Source organism: Bacillus rossius, unplaced genomic scaffold (genome assembly GCF_032445375.1).
Source record: "Bacillus rossius redtenbacheri isolate Brsri unplaced genomic scaffold, Brsri_v3 Brsri_v3_scf55, whole genome shotgun sequence".
NCBI classification, from domain to species: Eukaryota; Metazoa; Arthropoda; class Insecta; order Phasmatodea; family Bacillidae; genus Bacillus; species Bacillus rossius.
In genome coordinates, this window is record NW_026962755.1 from 172,501 (window position 1) to 180,000 (window position 7,500).

The window sequence follows — 7,500 nt, forward strand, 5'->3', positions numbered from 1 at the left end:
ATGGAGTATAATTGTGAATTACTGTTGTATATTATATATTATATATTATATATTGGCAGTAGTTCAGTAAGAATAGTAATAATAGGTTAATAATAATAATATAATAATAAAATAATAACAATTTCCACTTCAGATTGATTTCGCCCTAAGAGTTAGTGATGAATTACATGCTAATATTATAGGATATGTAAGCATGTAAATGGCACTGTGGTTGGTGTCCATTGCGACTGCACATGTCCTAAATTCTTGTTAATAAAATAAAATAAATAAATAAAATGAGATAAATAAAACAATTAAAATAAATAGTTAGTTCTGAAGGCCTTTCATTCATTTTTTGTGTGGCACTGTTTTATAGTAGAATTGAATGTAGGTTGTCGAGGCAGAATTCTCTAAACAGTCCGCAGCCGAACATAGTATTTATCTTGCTGTTTCTGAGAGCGGAATTTTCTGATCGGTCCGCACCCGAATGTAGTGGTTGTCTTGTTGTAGCCACGCCCATCAGGACGAGGCAGCCAATCAGCGACTATCTCTGGTGGGAGTTGATGTTCGCTGAGTTGCGGCGAGCAGTGCTTGTAGAAACTATGGTGGCTTTTCACAGAGAATGTGTTTCGGTCTTCTGTGTTTCTGGTTGTCTTGTATGTCATATTTGCCCAGGGCATTGATGAGGGGGTTTGGGTGGTTTTCCAGGTTCTTGTAGAAGTCCACTGTGAGTTGATGGATGAAAAATCGTATTGTGTCAATGCCGAGTTCTGCATGGAGCTTTCTCATGGGCACATAAGTGGGTGTTTGTGCGATTCTTCGAAGGGCTTTATTTTGTATTGTTTGGAGCCTTTGAATGTGTGTTTTGGCCGCAAATCCCCAGGCTGGGGCTGCATACGTCATGATGGGGCGGAGGTAAGCCTTGTATAGGGTCTTGCCATTTTGTGGTGAGAGGCTGTTTTTGTGGTTTAGAATGGGGAAGACTTGTGTCATTCTTGTGTGGGTGGCAGCTATTTTGTGACGTATGTGCTCCTTCCAGGTTAGCCGTTTGTCCAGGTACACCCCCAGGTACTTGACACTGTCCTGGTATGTTATTGGAGCATTGTATAGGCTGAGTTGTGGTAGGTTTGGTGGTATTTTTCTCCTTGCAAAAAGAACAGCTTCTGATTTGCCCACATTAACTGCTGTTCTCCAGTTTGAGAACCAGTTTTGTAGGAGGTTGAGTGTTGATTGCACTTTCTCTATAGCTAGAGTGCATTTGGTGGAGCTGGCGAAGACCATAGTGTCGTCCGCGTAGCAGGCGAGACTTGCGCGGCCAGTTGATGGTAGGTCATGGAGATAGATGTTGAACAGGAGCGGACCTAACAGGCTGCCCTGCGGCACGCCTGCCAGGATGGGATGTGATGGGGAGACTGCTCCTGGGATGCTGGTGTGAAAACTTCTGCCCTTGAGGTATGAGGCTAGAGTCTTGGTGTAGCCGTCTGGCAGGGCAGTCTGGTGCAGCTTGCAGATCAGACCTTCATGCCAGACTCTATCAAAGGCTTTTTCAATGTCAAGGAATGCAGCAGCCGTGTACTGCCGCCATTGAAATCCTTTTGTGATGTGCTCGGTGATTCTGAGCAGCTGGTGGGTGGTAGAGTGCTTCGCCCTGAAGCCAAATTGAAAGTTGGGAAGAACTGCATGGTTGTCGGTGTGGTTTTGGAGTCTTTCTTTAAGCACACCCTCAGCCACTTTTGACAGTGTACTGAGGAGGCTGATAGGTCGGTAGCTTTTGACATCTGTTGGCTTTTTCCCAGGTTTGGGTAAGACAATGACCTTCGCTTCCTTCCATACTGTGGGCCAGGTTTCTGTGACGAGGATGCCATTAATACAGGTGGTTAGGGCAGAGAGAGCTGGAGTTTGTAAGTTGCGGAGGATTATTGTATGAATTCCGTCAGCTCCTGGTGCTTTGTTTGGTTTCATTTTGTTTATGATTTTTTTCACCTCTATGTCATCTGTGAGTAGAGGGGCTGTGGTGGTGGGGGTTGCACATATGTGCGTAGCTCTTTGTTCTATCGAAGCGATTTGCGCCTGTGGAATGCGCGCCTCATTCGGTCTAAAAGCTTCGCTGAGGCTGCTGGCTATGGCGTCACACTTCCCTTGTTGTGTGAATGCAGTGGAGCCATCTGCACATTGAAGAGGGGGAATTACGGTGGATTTCTTTGTCAGAAGCCGAGTGGTTTTCCACAGGGAGTTGTCAGTTGTTGTTAGTTCAGCGACTTTTATGTCCCAGGCTGCAGCCCTGTGGAGTGAAATTTCGTGCTGGATTTCACTTTGTAGCTCTCTTAGGAGCCTTTTAGACTCAAGGCAATGGCGATTTCTCTGCCAGTGTCTGCGGGCTCTGTTTTTGCGGGCTATTAATTGGCTGATATGTTGTGGCAGTTCTGCAGTGTCAATCGGTTTCCTCTTGCGCATGGGGATATATGTTTTCACCCCTGCTGTTATTGTGGATACCAGGTGAGCAGCGTATGCCTGAAGGTCTTGTGGGGTATTAATGGCCTCATTGTAATTGATGTTTTTGGCTATGTGTGCATTCAGTTGGTCCCATTTTGCTTTTTTATAGTCAGGTACTAGTTTTTCAGTGCAGTTGAGAATGGTTGCATTTTCTATCTGAACTAACACTGGGAGGTGGTCAGAATTTAATTCATGAATGACTTCTAGCTCGTAAATAAAATTTGTATTTTTGTACATGGTGATGTCCAGTATATCAGGCTTTTGTCGGGGTGATTCAGGATATCTAGTGGGTTCATATGGAGCGCATACCATATATTGCCTGTTACTTTGGTGTTTTTGTAATACTCGGCCATTGCTGGTTACACCAGTGCAGTTCCAGGCCGAGTGCTTAGCATTTAGGTCCCCCATCGCTAAGATGGTAGGGGCACTATTTATTAATGCTGACAGGTTCTGGTTGTCTAGAGTACGACCGGGTGGGGCATACATGGATATTAGTGCACATTTCCTGTTGTTGATTCGGACTTCCACGCCAACAGCCTCTAATTTTCCTAGGTCTGGCAGCTGAATTGGCTGGTGTAGGATGTCTGCTTTAACGGCGAGTGCTACTCCACCTCCTCTGTGCTCTCCTTTTCTGTCTAGACGGTGGATTACATACCCTGGTATTTTGATTACATCGGTAGGTTGAAGTTGGGTTTCGGTGATTGCTAGCACCTGAATTTTGTGTTTCAACAGGAAATCTGTTAGTTCGTGTAACTGCGATTTAACTCCCCTGGCATTCCATGTGGCTGCAGTATGGATGTCGCCAGTCGCAGGTTTATTTGCTGCCATGTTGGATCAATTCGAAAATTCCCTGCACGAATTGAGCAGCGAGAGTTATTCTGTGGACTGGGTTGACTGTGGTGTCGCTCCAGGCAGCTAACAAGTTACATAGGTCGCGACCAATGTCTGCAAAGGCTGGATTATTGGCTTGTGTTTGATGTAAGTTTGTCTCCAGTTGCGTGACGTCTCGGAGATTTTGCTGTTCCATTTCTGGTGTAGTCTGCTTTGGAGGGCAGGGAAAATATAGAGGAGTTGAGTTCTGAGCAGATGTTGGATGATGGACCGACTGTGGCGACTCTTGCGTATGAATAGAAGATTCATTAACTGCAGGAGAGGTAACTGACTCCTCTGTGTTCATCTGTTGCTGTGTTTGTTTCTCTGGGAGGTTCTGAACAAAGTCCATCATTCTGTCCTGTGTTGGGGTTTTTGAGGCTATGATCTGATTCTGATTCTCAGAGTTGTATGTGGTTTCCCTCCTCTGTTGCTTCGGTGTTCGCTGTTGTCTGGTGTTTTTCCACTCGCGCTGGGACTGGCGTGGGAATCTGCGTGATGTGCGTGAAAAAGACGTGTGTGGATAGTTTTCTTCATAGCTTTCGAAGTACTGGTCATTGAGTGGTTGGTATCTGTTTCCAGTGAGCATCTGAGGCGGTGGGGCAGTTCTCCACTGTTGTTTTTGGCCATAGCCTGCATGTCTGGTGTTTTGGACTGTGGTCCATTCATGTTGACCATCCAGCAGCTGCTGTGGTGGGTGAGGGGGATTTATTGGAGCATGAATCTGTGGTTGGCCCCAAGCAGGCTGCCTGGGAGGCGGGGCGGGCTGCCAGCGGCTTCCAGTAGACTGTCTTCCCTGTTGCTGTGATTGTTTCAGCGTTTGAGGTTTTAGTTTGGCTTGTTCTCTCAAGAAGTAGGGACATTTAGTGTATTTGGCATTATGAGCCAGTTTGCAGTTGACACACTTGGCTGGCTTTGGGCAGTTTTTGTCTCTGTGGTTTCCCGAGCAGTTTGGGCAGACTATAAGGAATCTGCATTGGGCAGTGACATGTCCATATTGGTAGCAGCGCGAGCACTGCATTGGAGTGTTGGGGTGCTTGAATGGCACAAATTTAACTCGGAGCCCTAGTACTGATGTAAGTTCGCTTACTGAAGATTCGCTGCCCTGAGGGAGATCAATCAGGAACATGTTGAGAGGCTCTCGGGTACGCTGACTGTACATCTGGTGTACAACCAGTACTGGGACGTTTTTTGCTTGGAGCTCGGCAGTGATGCGATGTGTGCATGTGCCTGCGGGGATGTATTGCATTACCAGCTTGACTGGTTTCTCAGCTGATGTGCGGGAAACAAAGTGCTCTAACTTCCGGCTTTCAATTGTGTGGAGCCCTTTTCGGTAGTCAGTAAGTGAGTTGAAGACATACATCGTGCCACGTTCTGTGTTCTTGGCAGTGAAAGTGATGTCTTGGCTTTTGAGTGCATCGTACAGGGCGTGATATGGATTGTTAACGGTGTGGTTAACTGTAATTGGTGCAGATCGGAAGGGCCTCTCTTGGGGGGCATCTGCATTTGAGGCTGAAGCCTCTTCAGTTGTGAGCGGTGATGCAGGCGCTGGTAGTCCCTGAGAAAGGTTCGCCGCACTTGTGAATGGGGCATTCACATTGCCCTGCTGACTATCATGGTGGTCGCGGTTGTGTTGTTTCGAGGGGTAACCTAGCTGCGCTTCTGGTTTCCTCTTTTTGGGGATGGCACCATTGTTAACTGTGTCCATTTGGTTGTCTCTGTCTTTGTTGTGGTTGAACTTGATGAAAGGATCCAACTCCACCGTTAGTGCTTGGCTAGATGCCATGGTGGAGAGGGGAATTGTGCCTGAGGGGCGGTTACGGTCTCCTAACAAACTGAAGGGAGAGATGCACCCGCAGTCCGACCAGCCCTGGGACTGAGTTAGCCAGGGCTTCGCGGCTAGGCAAGAGGCTCTGAGCCTCGGGTGTCTTTCTCTCTGGTTTTAAGCCTACGATGCGTATATTCCGCGGTAGAACAAAACTTCAACAAATGGCTGCGGGGACAGAAAGTAGATCATTTGGCAGAGCTACATGTTCACTCTCCTGATGCTACGACTCGAATCTCTCTCTGGGAATGTCTGTGCTGCTCGGCCGCCTCTGTCGTTAGTTTCTATGGATCGACTTCTGTGCTGTGATTGGCTGTTCTCGCCAGCCAATGGAGATGCCGGGCCAATCGCAGTGCACCACAGCTTTAACAAAACTGTTGAAATTTTTACAGCACGCGCAGACGGACCACGATGGCGCGCACGAAGCAGACGGCTCGTAAATCTACTGGAGGCAAAGCGCCGCGCAAGCAGCTGGCCACCAAGGCGGCTCGCAAGAGCGCGCCGGCCACGGGGGGAGTGAAGAAGCCACATCGCTACCGCCCTGGCACTGTCGCGCTGCGAGAAATCAGGCGCTACCAGAAAAGTACCGAGCTGCTTATCCGCAAGCTGCCCTTCCAGCGCCTGGTGCGAGAGATCGCCCAGGACTTCAAGACAGACTTGCGCTTCCAGAGCTCGGCCGTCATGGCGCTGCAGGAGGCCAGCGAGGCTTACCTGGTGGGGCTCTTCGAGGACACCAATTTGTGCGCCATCCACGCCAAGAGGGTCACCATCATGCCCAAGGACATCCAGCTTGCCCGGCGTATCCGTGGCGAGCGTGCTTGAGTTCCTTGCCATTTTTTTTGCAAGGGGGAAAAAAAAAACAGCCCTTATTAGGGCTAAAAATAACTGTCAAATTTGAAAGGAAAACAGTTGTCTGGCTTTTTGTACCTATTAGCTGTCGTTGACCTTTACCCAGCCAATAATATATTACATTAATAAGAATTTGGAAAAACACAGTTATAGTGTCTGTGTTTTGAGGTGGTTGTTTATATTGTACACAAAAGATTTGCACACAATGCAATGTATTCTGCATAGGAAATAAAAACTCTTCAAACAGTGCCTGTCTGCAGTAGCAGCACCATCAGCAGCAGCAGCAGCAGCAGCAGCAGCAGCAGCAGCAGCAGCAGCAGCAGCAGCAGCAGCAGCAGCAGCATAAAGTTCACCATTAATACCCTGAGACCTAATCCTTACAAAAAAAATATGTGTGTGTGTGTGTGTATATATGTGTATATATATATATATATGCTGAAATAAGAGTGAGATGTTTGTAAGACGTTTTCCTGCTTAAAAACTTTAAATAATTTTGCACCTAAACTATACACACAATGTAATTGATAAATTTCTTTATTTATTTATTTATTTCCCCCGCTTCAAATACCATAAGAAATTTTTTAACCAGAATTTTACCTAACGGCAGAGGTGTGGCTATAGGAGGCAATGATTGCAACAACTGATACCTTCATGACTAGTATTGTTGGCCCTTAGAAGGGCCGATAAGGTGGTACAGTGCCACAGAAAGTGCCAGCGGTCCTGCTGGCATCTTCATTTCCGCTTTGGGGCTGCTTTCTTGGGCGACTTGCTCTTTGGGGCAACCTTCTTTGGCTTTGGAGCACGGGGTTTCTTCGTGGGAGGTTTGGACACCTTTTTTGCCTTTGAAGGTGCCTTCTTGGGCTTGGGGGTTGCAGCTGCTGCCTTTTTTTTCTTTTCTGCTGTAGGCGGAGTCTTCTTGACTGGTTTCTTGCCCACCGCTGCCTTCTTGGCTACGGATCGCTTCTTTTCCTTAGGGGCAGCTGCACCACGCTTGCCGCTTGGAGCCTTGGGCTGGTCCGGAGCACCGGTGGTCCCTGAAGCCAGCTTGAAGGAGCCAGACGCACCCTTGCCTTTGGTTTGGACAAGCTCGCCGCTAGCCACTGCTGCCTTCAAGTATTTCTTGATGAAAGGTGCCAGCTTTTCCGCATCTACTTTGTAGGTAGAGGCGACGTATTTCTTGATGGCTTGCAGTGATGAGCCGCCCCTTTCCTTGAGGCTCTTGATCGCAGAGGCCACCATTTCAGATGTGCGCGGGTGCGCGGGCTTGGCTCGTGGCTTCTTCGACGCAGCCTTGCCTTTCTTCGGGGAAGCTGCCTGTGATGGGGCAACAGCTGGTGCTGCAGTCGCTGCTGCGGTATCTGCCATGACGAGACTGATCCTACAGAATGCAAGAGCAAAGTGAAAATAAAATTTTTCTCTCTGCAAATATCTGGTTACCCAATTTTCTGGTTGCGGACGGTTCAGAAAATTCTCGATGCCTTGCT